A 20,817-nucleotide genomic window follows, 5' to 3' on the forward strand; every position below is an offset into this window, starting at 1 on the left:
AAAGGTGTGCAAATTAGTGGGGGCAGAAAGTGACAGGTAAGATTGCTCACTGTCTAAATGCCTGGGTTGAGAGTATTGCTTTTTCCATAGAGGCTATAAAACAGTCATACCAAACAGATTTGCTTTAAAGAAGCATCTTCAGAAAGCTATTCAAATGCACACTTCTGTGCTGCAAGTTAACTCAACTTGTAGCCAAAGGTGTCAAACTAATGGCTTCAGTTACAGAGGTGGTATCAACTTTGACACTATATATTTATTAAAGCTGAGAGTTTCCCTTAAAGCCATTACTAGGCCAAAGGCAAAGCAAAAATTTTCTTAATTCCTATGAAAGGAACTTACCTTACCTTTTCCAGTTTGGGGAACTAACACCTTTAGTGAACATCTCCTGCAGTGTTATAGGAAGCCCATATGAACTCTAAAATGGGGTGAGCATAACTGGAAACTTCTGACTGTATATTTAGGCTACAGTCAAAACGTTCCTCTATGTGGATGCTGAGCTGCAACCCTCACCTAAAGAGCAAATTTGTTTATATGGCTCTGGAATATCACTCCAACAGGGCTTGTCTACAGGGAGATAGATGGTCAGCATGAGATGTAGTAATGTTAGTTTAGCAAGCATTAAACCACTGTTCAAGTGGTTTTGGAATCAAAGTAGCCTGATCTTGCTGAAACTTGAACATGTACAAAGGAGCCTGAATGAGAGCATCTAATCATGGCTTCAACTTTCTTCCACAGCTGGACTAAATGGGTATGACTAGCTCCCCATAATACAGAATCAAATTTGGCTTAGTTGTGTTTTTAGGGTTACAGCATGAAAGGTGAAGGAATAGTGGGGTGGAGACAGCCAACTGAAGGATATAATCTCTACTTTGACAGCTGTCTGTAGCCACACTACATCTACCAAATGTATTGCTGTAGTTTACCTATCTTCACTACCATTGTCTCTGATAGGATTGAGGTTGGCTTAGCTGCATCATTGAAGTATGCATTTTTTTGCACCCCCCAGGCTTGTACAACCAGATTGACTTATCTTCGGGACAGACACGGTTTCAGTAAATCCTCCAACCAGTTAACAGATGGCACAAAGGGGTAGTAATGCCTATTCTTAGTGTCAGCAGATGGGGAAATTGAGCAAAAGATTTTGCTGTCTAGTTTTTGTAAAAGTTCAGATGGGACTTGCTCCCCATTTTAACTTAAAACTCTTTACGTCCTGTTGCATGAATGTCCATTGGCACCCCCTTTCATGGGTGCTCTTGGGATTTACAAAACCTTGTTTGTTCCTAGTTTTCCATTGATGCTTCTGCCCAGAAGAGGTTTTGTTAAGGAGTCAGTTGCTAGGCCAAGAGACAGATTTTTTTCACTTAAAATAACTAAAGCACCCAACTGCCTTTTTATAAAGGAGTAAGTGAGAGCACAGCAGTGAGGAAGTCTGTTCCCAATAGCAGAACAGAATAAGTGGCTGAAGGCTGCCTTTGTAGGCTGCCTAGTTTCACAATAAATGGGGTCAACTGGATTTAGAAGTCTAAAATCATTGAGCAGATACTCATCCCAGAGTAGAGCAGATTTTACAACTCTTAATTGCTGATCTGTGGGCATGAATCAGTTTTCTGGAAGGTCAGTTAAACAAGGTAAGGATTCCTTAATCTCAAATTATGTAGTCCTCTGAAGAAAGGATGTGGAGCTAGGACCTGCTGAAATTCTAATCAGTTTTGATACTGACCTTCTGGGGCCTTAGGCAAATCACTTCTAAGAGTTTAGCTCTTGCCATTGTCAGGGTGTGGGGGAGATTTGTTTGTTCAAAGTATTTAGATAAGTTCTGCACAACATTACTGAAAACAAACCAGAAATGCCAAGGAGTATCTGAATTGGCCATATTTACAATTCCTCTTCTGAATTTTGCCAGACACTAGAGATCACATAAAAATTACACCTTTTCTGCTACAATTTCAGTTTATCCCTTTCAGGTGCTTCCCACCCTGCTGCCATTGTGAACAAGGTGTTGGTTGGAAGAGGAAAAGCTTTCCTGTCATCCAGTCAAATGGATTCATGTTAGTGAGCTGGTATGAGTAATACTAGAAGGAAAGTAGATAAGTATTTTTAAGAGCATGTGTGGGGGAATCTGGATGTATTGTCAGCACTCTGCAGGATATGGATTCTTTGGCTTAGAGTGACGGATGTGGGCAAGGTAGCAGGTGGTGTAACCCATGCTGAGGATTAACAGTGTCTCTGGATTTCAAGCTGCTGAGAAACAATGAGTTCTCCGGTTCACTGAGGTAGAGATGACTGCGTTTCTCAGAAGGATTGATCCTTTCTTGTCTTTGCCATAAATCAAGGTGTCATATGAAGATACATAACTGCATAGCTTCCTGGGCCTGTTCCAGCAGTGTAACCTTCTAGATTAAATTTGGTCTCCATCTGGCCTATGCTTTCTAGCTTTATTATTGTGAGTTGACCTTTCCCCTTAAGCACAACAGTGTGGGCTTTTGAGGCTATGATTTCAGGCTCCTTTCTGAGGTTGCTTTGTCCTGTATACTGTCTATTAAAAGGCAGTATTTTAGTAATGTTTCCAGCTCTAGACAAGGGACTCTCCGGGGTCCTTGAGTCTGGTGGCTCACTAATCTGGGCAACACACTTGTGCAAAATACACGTTGTTCAGGTATTGTTCCAGATGAATCCCCGTTCAGGGTATGGCATATATGCACAGGTCTGGAAACTTGGTCCACCAGTCTCTTGTGGGGGCACATGTGCCATCTATGTCCTCATAATGTACGCTCCTTGCCAAAGAACACAAGGAGTGGCTGCAGTCCCTTAAATTGACTGCTTTGGCTAATATATCAGAATTCAGCTTTCCTTACATCATGCCCACCATGTAATTCTCAGAAATAAAAAATAAACACCTTACCTCTGAGCCCTGAAAATCTTTTCTTAACTATGTTGGATTATTTGATTTGTCTTCCTGAGCTCAGATTGAGAGTAAAGTTAAATCATGCCAGCATTGGTTTTGGTATTAGTAGTGGTTGATTTGAGTTTTCATCCATAATAGTGGATTTCAGTCAGTCATACTGATGATTGAAGAGTTCCTGTTGCATAGGCATAGTTAATTTTTCAGTGGGGTCACTTACTAGTAAAGGGTCATTTTTTGGTGCCAGGCAAGGGTTAGTATTAGGCATAAGGGGAGGTCCAGGGATGGTATAAATTAAAGAGGGTGGAGTAGTGTCCTGAGGACATGGGCAGATTTCCTGAGTGCTAATTCCAGGTCCACTGCTGACTACTTGAAAAAATCACTTTACCTCTTTGTTCCTTAGTTTCTCCATCTATAAGGTGGAGAAATTAACATCTACCCTTTGGAGAGGATTAAAATACTACATAATGTTTGTTCTGTGCTTTGAACACAAAGTAGTAATTATTTATACCGGAGCAGACACAACATGCTCTAGTGCCTAGGGCACTGGATGGTGAGTCAGAAGACCTGGGTTCTATTCCTAGCTTTGCTACTGGCCTGCTGGATGACCTTGGGCAAATCACTTCCCATTCTTATGCCTCAATTTCCTGATCTGTAAAACTGAGATAATGAAAGTGATCTCTTTGGTAAAGCACTTGGAGAGCTGAGGAAAGGTGCTATGTAAAAGTTAGGTGAGCTATTATTGACAGGCTGTGACCTTGAGCAAGTCACTTAATGTCTCTGTTTTGGTTTCCTTTCCCACCCTTTGTCTACTTAAAAATATAAGTTCTTGGTGGTAGGACTGTTTTTTAGGACAGTGCCTAGCTCAGTGAATATCCTAAACATCATAAGACAAATAATTAATAGCAACATATTATTTTCTGCCTGGAGAGAAATGAAATGAATTATGCTTGGGTATGAAATAAGACTAAGCAATAGACCCTGCAAATAATATTAACTTTTAGCATTTAGGTAGGAATTAGTAAAGCGGTTAGGAGGTGTAGGGATGCCAGCAGTAAATGCATCTCTGGTTCGGGACAGACACAGTACTTGTGTTGTCCACCAGGTGTCAGCAGTTGTTAATTTATTAAATTGACTCAGAAAATCACTGGCTGTTTTCTCATTTTTAGGAGTGTAGATTAAATCCAGTGAAAATATTTTATTCAGAAAGATCTCAGTACAAGCGTTCTAGCATTGCAGGGTTAGGGTAACCAGATGTCCTGATTTGATATGGGCAGTCCCAATATTTGGGGTTTTGTCTTATATAGGCACTTGCATTCACCAGTGTCCCGATTTTTCACACTTGCTATCTGGTCATCCTATGCAGACTGCGCCTCACAGCAAACCAGATATTGAACTGCTTGGGTGCAGATTAAAAGAAGCAGTGCTTCTGCTAGTGGGGGACAGTTTTTCAGATTCTCAGTTAGGGCTAACACTGTTTTAGCGAGCAGGGCACAGCTGAAGATTAACAAGGCCAGGATACTATCCCAGGGTGTGATTTAACTGTGATCATTATTAAATATCTCTGTAAATGTAGCTCCTTGAGATTCCAGTCAGGATCAAAGCTCCATTGCACCAGACACCCTGCAAACACAGAATGTCCTTGCGTCATGATCCTTGTCCTGGCCCCAAAGAGTTTACAGGCTGCAAATATAAAACCAATAGTAAGGAGAGGTGCATTTTAAGAGAGATGAGCTATTGGCTGGGTTAGAGGTCACATGAGCACTCAAACTAGAGTTTATACAGTTCTCAAGGACTAAAGTAACAGGTTAAGAATTTCAATCCTGTGTGTTTCTTACAAAGACAAAAGGACATATTGAAAACCAGGCTTGGAGCCTTTGTCCTAAATGGAATAGACTATAAGAGGATGTGTGGGTGACTGAAGAAGATAGCAGAGGAGAAGTCAGAGACGAGAGAGATGCTGAGGAAGAATTACTGTCTTATTTCCATGGTATCACAGTGTGATACAGCTTGTACAGCGGGGTGATACCCTTCTTTGAAGTATCTGGCATAGACTGTTGTCACAGACAGCCTACCTGACTAGAAGGGCCATTCTGTTCCTTGATATCAATTTCTGTGTTGTCAATGGGTAACCAGAGCTGTTGACCAGGTAGATCTCACATGGCCTAATGGTGCAGATAATGAGATAAAACTTGTGCATCTTGAAGGATCCTGTTTTTCTGGGGAAATGGGATGGTACAAACAAAACCAATACATAAAAAGAGCGCAGAAAACAGCAATATTTTGTTGTTCTGTTTGAGAGTGAGACCAATTGATGAAAAAGGCAAGAGACCCCAGAAGATATATAGCATATTCAAGTGCTTTCCCCTTGTAACTGACAAATGTACGGCCAAGTGCTTATCACAATTGTTTGATCACTGGCTGTCCATCTTCTAGGACTTGTGAAATAATGATTTTCCCTTTGACCAATTATGCCCCATCTCTAACTGCCTTGCAAGGAGAGCATGCCACATAAATCACAAGCTTCAATTACTGCCTGCTTAGAAAGGGCAGGAAGCTAATTCCTTGTTTATTTAAGAGTTAGGATACACTATCTGGATTTCATCTCTCTGGAAAGCTTTGTTGGGTTTGTATCTCCTGAAGTCATTACGCTGCATTAGTTCTATAATAATCCTCATCAAACTCTGAACAATGTACAAATCTATGGTGACTCTGTCCCATTAATATGCTCCATCCACATTGGACCAGCTGCTAGATTTCTCCGAAATGCACATGTCTGCTGGTGTGTGTGTGTTTTAAGGATTATGGCCCTTAATTTTAGATTAAAGTTATAACAACACTCTACTGGAACATTCAGCACAGAGCAAAAGGCTACTGCCAAAGTATCTTGGCTGGGTGCGTTGACTTCTGAGGGAAGAATTCTCATGTATGGTTATGCCTGATAGATTTGCACTGCAGCCTCATGCAAGACAAAAACCAGCAAGAATACCAGTCTAGCAAAGGAAAGTGTGGGTCATGTCGTATTGCGGCTTTTTGGCAACTGGACCAGCTTTCCCTTAGGTAAATCTTTATCTCATTGACTTTGGGTCATCCAGCTCAGTAACCTGTCTCTGAAAGTAGCCAGTACCAAGTGCTTCAGATGAAGATGCAAGAAACCACATTTATGGGATAACCTGCCTGTGGGGAAAGTTTACTCCTGACCCCTCTTAGTTAGGAGCTGGCTTAACCGTCTGAAATCCTGGTCTCATCTGAAAAAACCCTCTCTTCCCCCTGGCATGGATATACTTACTATAAGATAGCATGCTCCAGTGATTAAGGTACAAGCCCATGGGTTTGCTATGAGGCCTTTGGCACATTACTTCTGTGAGCACATGGATTTGCCTGAGCAGATCCAGCTGCTGAATGTTTTGAGATCCAGCTTGCAAAGTGTTTTGAGACCGATGAAGGAAAAGTGCTGGTTTGTTTTGTAGGGCATGGGGCGTCATTGCCTACAGACCAGCAAGGACTTATATTACTGCCTTGTAGTTTCTAGCTATTTGAGATAACAGTTCTTGGGTGGTATCATACATGGTGTGTACTTTGTGTGTAGTCATTATCAGTATCACTGAGATCAGGCCCATTGTGCTAGGGGCTGTAAAAACACATAGTAAGTCTTGGTCCCAATGAACTTACAATCTAAATAAATAAGACAGACAAAGGAAGTATTGTCCCCTCTTTACACATGGGGAAAGGAAGCACAGAGAGATTAAATCTGGGATTTTCAAAGGAGCCTAAGGGAGTTAGACACCCAGTGTGGATACCTAACTCCCTTAGCACCTTTGGAAACTCCAGCCTAACTGACTTGCCCAGGGCTACACAGGGTGTCTGACAGAACCAGGAATTGAACTCTGATTCCTGAGTCTCTTGCCTTAACCACACTGCCTCTTTGCTCTTTAATAGCTTTAAGCTCTTTAAACACTCCACTCAAACTCATTGAGCATCTCCTGCCAGTCAATACCAGAGGCAGAGAGGGAAAAACCTTTGTATGTGCTATGGCACTCCACAGAGTAGTGGTTGGTGGCCCCTAGAAGAAAAGGGATGGTAGTGGGGCATGTATTTTGTTGTAAGAAACTATTCATGATCAAATGACGTCTTTCTGCTGAAAGCAGGGCAAGGGGACAGAAGGAGAGGGAGTTCTTCAGTGTTTAGAGCATGAGACTGGGAACCTGAGCACATGGGTTCTCTTCTGTGCTCTGCCTGCGGCTTGATGTTTCATTGTGAGGAAGTCGTTAGAGCACCAGGAGTTAGCTATGAAGTTCAGCTGTGGATTTGACCTTCCCCATGATTCTGGCATCTGACCCTTTTCTATGTAGAACCAGCTTAAATTATGTGCACATACAGAGCCTTGGTTAAGGTGCCAAGCACCCTTCAGATTTCACTCTCGTGGCTTTGTCTATGGAACTGAATCACCCCTTCTTAGAGGTTTGTCTTATACTAACTCACCCCCTTACAGAACCCAGCCTTGTGGGCTGCTATGCCCATAACTAGTTGACCCTGCTGTCCCAGAATTCCCTGCACTGGAGAAAAAAAACTGCTGGCCCTTCCCAGGTGCTATTGTAAGGAAAGTGAGGTTCATGCAGTATCTAAACAGCGAAAGTCTCTGTGGAGATTTTAAATGGAAGAAAAAGAGGAAGAAATCCTGGAGAAGGAAAGTATGAAAAAAGAAAGGAAGAGCAAGAGGTTTCTGCTTGGCATATGAAGTAAGTGGCAGCATAATCTGACTATAGGGTATAGAACATGACCCACAGCTCTGAGCTGAAATCAGCATTACTCAGTGTGTTGTTTTAACAGAAGAAATATAGCCAGATTAGGAGATACAAGCAACCAATTTAGTGCTATGCCTCAACAAGAAGGGGAGTATTTGTGAGCTCCCCCTGGCTGAGCAGGTATTATGCCAATAGAACAATTGCCTGCATGATCATTTTGCTCCAGCTAAATCAGTTGGGAGTGTTTGTTAATGGTGTGTGTTGCAACTTGACTGCAGTGCAGTGGCATTGGATGGTTCAGGAGGCTAGGATTAATGCTAGAACCTTTGCCTTCTAGTTCACTCTGTATACCTGGCCCAGGTCAATGACTTCTTGGGGGCCTGTGTGAAAATGAGTTTAGCGGTTTCTGTTAAGTTCCTGGTTGGCAAATGATAAAGGTCACTGTGCCCATCTCTGTGAAGAGGGCAAAGAGTCTGAATTTCTCCCCTGTATACCAGCTTTCGTCTTGAGTCAGCAGTTGAATCGGCCCAGACAGTCCCCTATGTCCATGTGGAGCGGGAGCCCTATTGAAATTATTTTAGCTCTGTGTGGGGGCATGGGTCTGCCTGTGTCTATCCTAGTTACAGTTTCAAGGCCTGGGTGTATCTGGATGACCAGTAGCATACTCTAGGGATTGTACTTCAGCAGGGCTTTGTTTTTGCTCCCATAGGATAGTCCAGTGTGGAAGTAGAAAAAAAAGCGCAGACAACTTAGTCTTCTAGGAAGAGCAAGAGTCAGGCTAACTCTAATGGCTAATAAGGCGAGACTTCCAGGCAGGGCCTGGGCGAGTGGAAAAGAATTATAAGAGAGATTGTTTTGACCTTGTGTTAGATAAGAATGGAACACAGACTATAGCAAGAACTGCTGAGAAAAGTAAGAAATCAGGAAGGAATATGTATAAACAAGATGCAGTTGTTGATCATTACTGTATGTAACAAAAGGTATAAATGTTTGCTTTAATTGTTTATGTTTTGGGGAGACCTGTCCTTGTGCATTCTTCTCCCCCCCTTTGCAATATTGCTTGAGAATAAACTGCCTCTGACCTGTTGCAACCAACCTAAGAGTGAAGACTGTGTTGTTCTTCCACACCTGTGTTTTGGGAGCTGAAGGACCAGAGTTTACTAGCCCTGCCTCTCCAGGTGTGTCTGTGTGACCTAGACAGTAACTGTATCATCTGCAGCGCACTCATTTAATGCACAGTAGTGTCTGCACAGTGCTTCCGTCTGCAGCTTGTGGACTTACTACCCTCTCATCTTGGCAGCGGTTCCTGCTGATCAGGACTGAGGCACTCGGTGGGGAAGTGGTATTTTGCTGATGTTGCTCAACTTGTCCTTCTCTTTTGGGTCAATAGAGGAGTTCCATTTCCAAGAGTCTTTCGCCAGCACAAAAGTCCTTTAAAAGGAAACGCAGAACTGCTGCAGATTTTCTCAAATGCATCTATATTTTTAAAGATTATTTTTCTTAGACTCAGCAGAGGATAAAACCCTCACTAACCCACTGCATTTCACACACCATGGTGGACTGTTTGCACTGGGGGGGCAGTTCTTAGAAACAACCAAAGAGCAACTAACCCCTGCACCTGGAGCATAAACAAATAAGTCTCTGAATTCTAATTTCTGCTCCTTCGATGTGATTTATTAATAAGGCCTTTAATTGGCAGACAAATGGGTACTCAGAAGCTCTTTACTGCTAAGGATGGGGGGAAAAACAGCAACCTCCCTCCAAGCTTGTTCCTATCCTTCTTTCTCCCGTTACCATCCCTTCTTCATTGATTTCCCAACAATGCCTAATTCTATTATTCGGAATGATTTCCCACCGGGCGGTAGTTTATTTCTGTCATCAAATCTCTGATGAAATCTTTAGACATGAAATATTTAGCCCAATACCAACAAATCGCATATAGTGTTAACATGTCACAAGCTGCCTGGCGACAGCATTAGGGTGTAATTTGAAAGCGAGTGAAGTGATAATGCCATGCGTACCGCCTTTGTGAGCATGCATTAATGTTTCTTTGCCTGAGCTGGTCATTGACAGCAAATCGACTCGTGCTAATAGCATCCGGGAGGGTGGTAAAATTGGGGGTGATGCAGAAAATAAAGAATATTGACTGGCCAACTGCAGTGCCTCAGTAGCTTTTAATCTATTATTGCCCTTGATGGGAATGTTTTAATGCGACTTTAGTGTCAATCGCATTTACAGTCACACACTCTGCCTGCTGGGGAGCACTGTGAAAATGGCAGAACTTGGAACATGCTGTTGCTTAGAGCTCATAGTTATTGATTGTTCTGGGGCTCGGGAGTCAGAGTTATAATTATTTCATTAAACCATTTAATGGTTATCAAATATGAACCCATCTATCGCTCCAGTTAGGAAATGTAGTGAGTTTGAGGTTTATTATTAATCCATGTCGATTTTGCTTTCTTAAATTGTCTGATGCTTCTGAACAATCGACCTTCCCTTGCCAAGGTTCTTGGTCAGTTTATTATGGGAGAAATGCTCACAATGGTATTTGATTATTGCATGGGATGGGAACAATAGATAACACAGTTCAATTGTTGCTGACATGTGGCAAGGCAAGCTCCTGCTCTAGGAGATTACTCTGAAGTATTACAGAGTGCGCCTCGCCCAATTATTCCCTCTCTTGGGCCATCATTGCCTTCAATACAGTTATGCTCTGGTTTCGCAAGGCCAAGTGAGAGCAGAATCAGTCCCTTTAAAGGCAACCATGATGATTATTTGTGTTGCTGTGAGGGTTAGGAGCCTCGGTGCTAGGTGCTGTGCAAACACAGAACAAACAGATGTCCCTGCCCCAGGGAGTTCACAGTTCTGCTTGGCCTGCACGCTAGAGTCTACCCACTTACTCATGTTTGATGGTATCATACATCATGGCCAGGTCTTTGCTAAGAGCACTTGGCCAGTACAGCTAAACCCCACTGTATTATACCAGCAAAGTTCTCCTGGCATGGATTGTTTGTACTTCCAAAGCTTATTCCTGCCCCTCTCCCTCTCAAGCTCCTGAGCAAAATAAACAATACTAGTAAAAACAGAGTCTTGCCGGTATAACTATGTCTACTCGAGGGGCTCTTGCTGGTCCAGCTATGCCAGTCAAGGTTCATACCCCTGACTGACTCACCAATGTTAGCAAACGTTTGCAGTGCAGACCTAACCTGTGACAAGACCCATTGATTTCAATATGATATAACAGTGGTCTCTCCCAGGTTAACTCCTTTCCCAAAGAGCATCTTAATGTTCCATGTCTCAACCACTGCCCACCTAGACCCTGCAGTTTGATCTGGGCAGACACTTAAGTCTGTGTGGAGACCCACTGGCTTCACTCCATAAGATTCTAGATCCAGGGATCGGATTGCCCAACTGGAGCCTTAAGTTGGAGGTCATCAATAGGTGAAGAGATTCATCCAGTTCCTCACCTGTTAAGTATTTAATTGAAACTTGTGGCTTTCTGGAGGGGAGACAGCTTTGCACAGTGGCTCTGGACCTGGGCTGGAAGCCAGGAGGCCTAGGTTCTATTCCTAGCCTTGATTCTGAATCTGTGCACCCTTGGGTGAGATACTTCTTTTCTCTGTGCCTCAGTTTCTCTATCTAGGAAATGGAGATACTGCTCCTGCCTCACCTTTGTTAAGCCCATAGAGATTTACAGATGTAAAGTGCTTATAATTCTAAACCTACCTTTATCAATATAACACCCTCTCTGATTTGTTAATTTTATGTACATTTATAACAATTCATCCTGGGAGCCACCCATCCTGGGATCTAGATACTTGAAATAACTGCAGAGATATAAGATATATGGCATATTACCGTACTTTAGACACTGGAATTGACTCTTTCCTGTCCTGCAATTTGTATCCACCTTGTGCCCCCAGGGCAAAGTGGGTGTCAGTGGTACTGAATTAGAATGGTAGCATTTTACATCCACTCTGCATAGGTGTAAATGTCTCCACATGGTTCAGGACAACAGGGAATCAGGCCAGAAAACAGCAGAGGAAAGAGGGTCTCTTGGTGAAGGCACCAGAGTCATGAGACCTCAGTTCTTTGCCATGAGCTACCTTGGTAACTCTGGGCATTTTTTTCCCCATTGACTAGGCTCAGGCTCTCCCTAAGTCCTATGTGCCTCCATTTCACCATCTGTAAAATGGGGATAAGAATCCTTCGCTGACCAAGGCTTAATACTTGAACATTTGAGATCCCCAGATGGAAGGCAAACAGAGAAATGGAAGGTGCTATAAAAATGCAAAGTATTATTATCAACTATATTCAGGGCCAAACTCTGCAGTCAGTTCCACCTCTGTAAATCCAAAGGAATTCCATTGCACCTGGTGGATTTACCTGGAAGGGACAGAGCAAAATCTGGTCCACGGTATTATCAGATGGCAGACATTTGTATTCAAGTTTTGTTGAAAACAAAAGTATTCATTTGTGTTTTTACATTAAAAACCCTGGACGCATTGAACAGACTATCTTAATTTTAACAACCTGATTCCTGTTTTCTGCGAGAAGGTAATACAGCTCTGCAGAGTCCTTTATCAGTATTCTCTACTGCCTTCAGACAGCTGCTCATTTTGTGCTGCCTCAACCTGCGCTGACCTCATTTTCTATCACAGAGCAGTAAAGGACTTGGTAAAAATTAGTTATATTAGTGGCTCCTGATACAGCCAGCTTATTTGTGATATGACAAATATTTCAGCCATTAGAATCTTTCCATCTCTTATCAGCTTAAATGCACTCACTTATATTCCAAATCACTGCTTAATTTAAAAGCCTATTTGTCTAGATTGTCTCAGGCATGGAAAAAAATGCAGAACACTTACTCTTCAAATAGGGCTGTAGCAGAAGTGGAGTTTTGACTTTGATTGGCTCTCCCCCTCCATAACTTCACATTAAACAAAGCCCCAGTCTAATCACTTAGTGCACAACAAAAGCACATCACTGCTATGCAGGGAGCGTGGGCCACGGGAGTCTTGTCTCTGGACTCCTGGAGTTTTGTCTTTGACAAGATGCTGGGCCTGCTTGTGCCTCAGTTTCTCCACCTGTACAGTGGGGACGTGATAAGTGTATTTACCTATTTTGTGGGACGGGATAATTAACCGTTGGTTTGTAAAATGCTTTGAGATCATTAGATGAAAGGAACTACAGTGGGGACACCCGAACAAATTAATAACCATCTATGATTAGAGAGGGAAGGATGATCCAATGGTTAGGGTATCTGGGCTAATTCTCTACTCTGCTCCAGCTATCCAGGGTGACACTGGACATCTCACTCCGTCTCTCTGTGCCTCTGTTCCCCATCTGTAAATAGCACTGACCTCCCTACTCGGGTGTTGTGAGGATAAATACATTACAAATTGTGAGGGGCTCAGCTGCAAAGGCATTGCAAGCTGTGTAAGTACCTTAGGCAGGTGAACAGGGTTGCCTGACAGGGGATTGGAGACTTTAAATAGGCAAGTTACCCTGATTGTAGAGGCTTCTGGCTGGTTTCTTAAGACCCAGCCAGCTCCATAAGAGGTGGCAACTGCTGTATAATGAGTAGAGCAAAACAAGGAGGCACTGGCTGGGGAGTCATGACTCAGCTTTCAGAGGGCAGAACTAAAGTTTTCGGAGCTGGCTTTCAGTTAACCAGGGCTATCTTAGATAAATGCAAAATGCTACTCACGTGTTTTAAAATATGTCATTGCTTAATTGAGAAGAGAAGGCAGAAGATGAGTTGATTTCACATTCACAGAAGCATTAACTTTTGCTGGTGGCAAAACACTTCCAAGAAAGTGGGCAGGGAGCTAATTAAGGATCAGATAAATTCAAGGCAAGATTTGTTTTTCTCCCCCCCCCCCCTACTCCTGATGCTTACATACAAGTTCAAAGGGTGGAGGAAAAAGTGGAACTGCTGGAAAACTGCAAGATGGACAATGTCACTGCAATATCCTGGGGATAGATCTTTCATAATTCCAGTATTGATAACAGCATATCAACACCCCCCCACAAATAATGAGATTTTTAAAAAATATATATTTTAGGTTCTTTTTTCATTGCCTTTATTTGAAACTTTATGTTCATTCAGGAAATGTTTTCAAGCTTTTATCCACAAGCAGGAGGGTAGAAACTTCCTCTTCTTTGAAAGTTGAGATTTTCACCTAAACACATGGCTCCAGCAACAGACGCTTTAAAAAAAGCATCATCTCTTGTGAGACACTCAATAACATCACAAAAGCTGGCAATGCAATAGTGCAAAGCAGGTCTTTGAACAGCCAGATTATTTTCCCCTTTGCTCCAAATTGTTTCCATGTAATACGAACATTTGTTCACTATTTCCTTTGATTGTGGTGCTTGAATACCAGTGTAGTAACAGGACAGACCCAGGATAGATTCCCTTAAGCAAGCATTGAAGTCATAGGACACACAATACAAGTAAGAACCCTAAACCCCCAAGTGCTGTTTCTATTGATCAAGGAGGAACTGGCCAAGTCACAGAGTCTTACAGAGCATACTAGCATGGAGGTCTGTCCACAGCTGACAGCACTGAAATTACTGAATGCTTATGATTGCACTCGGACCCACATACTTTTAACTCAGGGATTCTCAGACTTTTGTACTGGTGACCCCTTTCACACAGCAAACCTCTGAGTGCAATCCCTCTTACACACTAAAAACACTTTTTAATATTTTTAACACCATTATAAATGCTGGAGGCAAAGCAGAGTTTAGGGTGGAGGATGACAGCCATGACCCCCCATGTAATAACTTCGGGACCCCACAGTTTGAGAACCCCTGTTTTAACTAATCCTGGGGTAACTTTTGCCATAATCCAGGTTTGACTATAATCCATTGGCTGCAAGTACACAGATAGCATAGTTGCTAGTTGAACAGCAAATTTGCGACATGTAGGGGACGGAATTGAAAGCTAAAGCTGTCTGAGTAATGGAAAAATATTATGATCTGATGATTGACAGAACTCACTGCATAAATTATCCACACCATCTAATATTCACTCTCCTATGAGTTTATCTGAATAAGGCAAAAACTAGGCAGGAATGAACTATTTGAAGAAAAATATTCTGAAGGTTGCCTGATAAATTAGTTGCAATGAATAATGTAGCCAGCTCTGCTTTGGGCTTTTGGTTTAAAAAACACTGGTCTCTACTACTTTAATTGAAGGAGAATCCTCCCATAGCAGTCACGCGGTATTAGGACATTTATTCTCCAGCCACTGGTGGGCGGATGCCACTGGTATCTTTGGCACAGTTCTGATTCCACCAATAGAGGGCAGCATTGCTTGCCCACTCACAAGCCAATACACTTTACGCAGTGTGACAAAGTTCCTCCTCTACCTTGGTGGGTCCTGCGCTTATTGGCAGATTTGCTCACCTCAGTGACCTTCCCCACAATCTGGATCAACTCCTGTGTCTGATCAGGAGTTGGGAGGTTTGGGGGGAACCTGGGCCCGCCCTCTACTCCAGGTTCCAAGCCAGGGCCCTGGGATTGCAGCTGTCTATAGGTCTTGTAACAGCTGCATGACAGCTACAACTACCTGGGCGACTTCCCCATGGCCTCCCCAAACACCTTCTTTATCCTCACACAGGACCTTCCTCCTGGTGTCTGAAAACGCTTGTACTCCGTAGTCCTCCAGCAGCACACCCTCCACTCTCAGCTCCTTGGCCTCTTGCTCCGACTCCTCACATGGCACTTCCTCTCATCTAGCCTCCTCCCTGTCCGACTGGAGTGAGCTCCTTTTTAAACCCAGGTGCCCTGATCAGCCTCCTTGATTGGCTGGAGTGATCTAACAGCCGTCTTGCTAATTGGTTCTAGCAGGTTCCTGATTAACCCAGTGCAGACCCCTGCTCTAGGTCCACTCAGGGAACAGAAAACTACTCCGCAAGTGACTAGTATATTTGCCCTCTACCAGACTCCTGTAGGCCTCGCCCGCCCACCCTTGGGATGCCAGTAGGACCATACTCCTGTACCCCACTGGCCTGGGTCTGTCACAGCAGCAACAGAGGGTTTCAAGTCTGAACTACAATCCCTACCATCACTATAAGCTTTTCTGGAGAATGCAGATACTGCTCATTGGATCTACATGCAGATGGAGGCGGACTGCAGTCAGAATGTCTTTCTGCCCTCTCCTTTGTTCCCCTGAGAGTTTGTTGTTTTCCTTTGATCCTTTTCTCCCACGGCAAAGGGCTGGCTTTCCAATAAGCAGCAGTTGCACGTGATATCCTCCAGTGCTTGTAATGCTCCTTCATTTGGCCACAGGGGGTGCTAGAGAGCAAGGTGGACCTCTACTCCCCACTCCTACCCAGCTAGGGGTGGAGCATGCTAGCTCTGTAGCACATCAGCTGTCTGCTCTGCAGCAGTAGCCTGCCTCTGACACTGGCTGTTTGGTTACTGCTCTAATGGACGTATTTACATTCATGGGCGGTTGTTGTTCAGAACAAGCAAGACAGAGCACTATCACAGCTGTAGGGTGTTTTGGTCAAATAGCTGAGTTTTAGTTTAACCATTCTGATAAATCCAAAGGGAGGTCATCAGTAACATTTAGGACCTTCTCTGCTGTACTCATCACATCAACAATGTGAAAGGATCGCTCGGAGGGCTAAGCATCAGGTTTGCAATCATTGTTTCGGCCTTATTTTGAAGTAGATAATTTATGCATTTCACTGGGGACCTGGGGTGGTGAGACCTAAAAATCGAGGTTCCGTGTAGTACTTGCAAGAAAGTAGAGCATACCAGGTTTCAGTAGAAGACTTTTATTTATCTATTGCATCAAAATTTTGTGGAAGAGACCGGACCCAGTGTCTCATAGAACTTCTATTCTCTGTCTCTATCTCTTTCTTGCTTGCTTCCTGTTAGATACCTGATGACTCTATGCCATCTCCTGCGGCTTTTTATGGAAATAGGGTCTGATTTTCAGAAATGTTGAGCACCCACCATTCTAACTGAAGTCAGTGGGAACTATGAGTGTTTAGCAACCCCGAAAGTCAGATCCCGAAGATCCTGTGGATAGTTTTGTTTGTTTGTTTTTAAGATAGGGATTTGCCCTGGAGTCCTTAGCTGGTTGTCCTATGGACCAATTGTCCAGCTGGATGCAGTTGTCCTGCTGCCCCCAGAGAAGGGTGCACTGCATGTGTTATTCTTCTGCAAGGAGCTTAGAGATGAAAGCTGCTATTCTGATGCACTTTGATGCTTATGGTAGTATCAGTTTGGACTCTGTAGTATCTTACTCTAATGTAAATTATCGATCATATTCCTATTTATATTAGTAGGTTTCAGCCAAGGTTCCTTGTTCTGACTAAAACATAAACCCTCTATAGAATTTATTGGTAAAAATATGGTTTTGTCTTAACAAATTCTTCCTCATATGAATCTTTTAAAAATACTTCTGTTGGAAATGTGTGTCTCTTGATGGCAAACAGTCATGATGGAATATATTTCATTATTTGTGAAGGTACTACATAATTAGAACAAACTGTAGTTTTTGTTTAGTTTCAACATTCAACTTGCAAGACGCCAGGAGTTCAAATGCTGATGGAAATGTATTGATTTTTCCACCCATATTGAATGCTTAAAAAAAAAAAAGCAACCCATGATGCAACTCCCCTGGTTCCAATTAAAATCACCTGTTAACTTAAAAAGGTCCTTTTTTAAAAAGGCTTTAAAAGATTTTCATTTAATTGATTCAATGTAAAATGCCCTTTACAATTACCACTATAAACTAGTTGTTGCCTGCTGAGTAAGACCCAATTTGAGATGTTTATCAAGACTTTGCACTCTTTCCACTCTTCATACTGAGTTCTTAAATTCCTTATTGATAGCTTGCATCTGTCAGCAATGGATATTTTTAGTTTGTTTCAAGAAAGCTTTTAAAAGGTTGTAATGGCTTCATTTTGTTTCTGTGATCACAAGTGATAAATTGTCTTTGAATGGCCTCACATGTGTGGACTGTTGGGTACTCCTTAATTCATAGGGCTGAAATTACGTGATTTATCAACTTCCTTTGTTTTCTTTCTCCTTCATTTACCTGTTTTCATGAAGGCAGTCTTGTTCCAATGATAGGGCCAAACTTGTTTGCATTTCTCCTACAATAATCTCACCCAAAACTAACAAACAATGTCATACTGATTTTTTTCCACTCAATGGCTGTGGGTTGAGATGGTTGGACACATCTAGGACTGTGCCTTCAAAGGATTAAAACTCATAGGCTATATCTTCACTGACGAAAAGAAAAAAAGAGGTGTGTTTTTTACCCTGGGATAACTAATGCGCATTAGCTATCCCACTGTGAAAAGATAGTGGAGACAAAGCATTGAAGTTTTACTGTGGGGTAAACTAGGCGAGAGCAACTATGAGTGAGGGTATAATGCTGACCTCATGGTGTACACTACAAATACCATGTCTCCACTTAGGACCTTACTGTGCCATGATCATTGCATGATTGTTATCTTGGTGTTTAAAAAAAAAAATCACTTTGTGTCATTGAAGACAAAGCCTTAGTGTGAGTGAATTTGATGCTTTTATAAGGTGTCAGACTCTTTAAACCCTGGGATGGTAGGTGGAGCCCACTGGATGAACAAAAGGGCCACCCCCTTACCTGAGAGAAGGGTACCAGAACCCAACTGATTGTGGTGAAGAGAGAACGAAAAACACGGATGGGAGGTGTGGGGCAAAGCAAGGATCCAGAGGGGTCAGCAGCACGCTCTGCCCTCGGGAGCCCAAGGAGTCAGTGGATGCTTAATATTTTTTCATCCTTACAGCTGCGTGAGGTAGGGAAGAACCTGTTTTACAGATGGAAAACTGAAGTACATTATGAGCTGTGGAGACTGAAGCCCTCTCATTAGCCACAGAACTGGCTCAGTACAGGACACAGTAATGCTTGTTTCCATGCCCTTCCTCATGCCATATGCCTCATTCTTGAGCTAGAGAGGCTGCCTCCTAGACATAAGACAATTTTAGTCACTAGGGCCCACTGAGTCCTTGGCTTCCTCACTAGACAGACCCCAAGGGCACTGATTCTGGTAGAAAGATGATGTGGAGGCTCCTATGAGAGCTAGACTGAGGTCACTAAATTCATTTCACATAGGCCAGCAGTCGTTGTTGTCAACTCATGCGAATCTCTCTGTGTTTAGGTGCTTAGGCTTTAAGAAAACCAACAGAGTCTTGTGATTGAGTGTGAAACTCAGCTTTTTGTTTGTTTTTAATAAAAAGTCTCTAGACTTCATGTTTGTGGAGAGAATCCTGGAAATGTGACCCAATGAACACTGATGGCTTAGAAACCAAAAGGCAAAGACAAATAATCTGACTTTTAAAAAGAAAAATCATGATTTCAGCCAATCGCATGATTTTGACTCATGATTTTTGAATGCTGGGGATTGGCAACACTGATTGCTGAGTAGCTGTCCAGTGGTGGCAGTGTAGGTCACTATTCTCCCCCATGAGGCCTTGAGATGGAAGTCTCTCTCCCATTACCAAACCAAGCTCTGGAGTTATCAATTCTTAATGGGTAGGACACTGGAATGGGAGTCAGGAAATCTATTCCCAGCTTTGCCATTGAGCTGCTCTGTGCCCTGAGCAAGTCATTGCATCTTTCTGTGCCTCCATTTTCCCCTCCCACCCTGTGTCTGTCTTGTAAGTTCTTAGTGGCAGGGTTGTCGCTATATGGTATATGTACAGCACCTACCACAATGGGACCCTGATAGTAGCTAGACACTACTACCGTAATAAACTTTGAATGCCAAATACAAAACACTTTGTGACTGACCTCTGTTCAATTGCTATGAGGTGTAGAAATGTGTCACAACCAGAACGCTGGATTCAAAATCTGAATTAGAACTTTAGGGATCTGAGTAGGCCAACTGAAGACCCCAGATCAGAATATCCCAAAGTTTGTAGGCTCCACTTTGGATCTGAGCTTTCCCAGGGCTTGGATGAAGATGTTGATTGATGTGATTTTATTTTATTCATCCAGTGTGTGTGAGAGAGGGAGGTGGGGAAATGGTTCTGGATTTGGCATTGAGTTCTGGCATTTTGGTTTAAGGCTCTGTGTGTGTGTGTTTGAGAGGATAAATTAAGTATCTGTCTCTGAACGTTAATCAAAAAAAAATCTTTGCTCCTTCTCAGTGATGGCTTCTTTACCTGCTTGGGTGAAATCCAAAGGTGAAATTCACCCTTGTGCAGAAGGCCAATGTGATATATCACTGGGGCCTTGTTTCAAGGGGGCAAGTAGGTATTGTCAGTTATATGCATTTAAGTGGTACATAGGTCTCTATACAGGGGTGAGCTTTAGTTCATGAGGATTTGATTATTCAAAGTCAACATTTAGTTTTCAGTTGCTGTTCTTTGTCAAGAAGATTGTCTGACAAAGCATCAGAGAGTAAGATATTCCTTCTTACTTACACCCAGCATATATTTTATATTTCCTAAATGCTGGGCCCAATTCTGAAAGGTGCCAAATACCCTCAACCCCGACTGAAATCAAGCAATGGTTTAAAACTGCCACAAGATCTTGTCAGAAGTGTTTAATGTTTAAAGTCGATGCAAAGTGCTTGCAGCATCTGATGCATGAAATATACAAAGATGAACAAAGCCCCACATCCATTCTGGTTCCCATAACCTTTCTTTGTCTGTAGTTTGCAGTCCCCAAGGTACACTCTGAAGTTCCAGGTCCAAGATCTCAAAGCAAGACTTAGCTTAAAATCCCAAATTTTGCTTGGTTTCCCACTCAAACCACAAATGGGCCTTGGTTCACTGTGATCTTGGAGTGGGTCTTGCTCAGATGTGCAAAAAATTTCCCCTGGTTTTAGTTATTTCTAAGGAAGAAAGGTTCACACAGCTTTAGGGATGTAGTCCCTTCCAGCTTGTGTGCACAACCACCAGCACCCCACCCACAAAAACATAGGCATCTTGTTTGTCAGACCTCAGTGTTGTCGTTAAATGTAGCTGTGAGACCAGGCTAAAGTTTTTTCCTTTAATGTTATCTGTGTTGTCTGTATATCCCCATAGACATTTCAGTCAAAAGCAGTTCACTTTGCATTGGCAATATCATCCCCATGTCTCCTCTGTAAGTTGTATTCCTACCCTACAACATCTCCTGAAGTTAAAGGTCTGGATTTCAGCATCCTCAAAGTC

Source organism: Chelonoidis abingdonii, chromosome 18, assembly GCF_003597395.2.
Source record: "Chelonoidis abingdonii isolate Lonesome George chromosome 18, CheloAbing_2.0, whole genome shotgun sequence".
NCBI lineage: Eukaryota > Metazoa > Chordata > Testudines > Testudinidae > Chelonoidis > Chelonoidis abingdonii.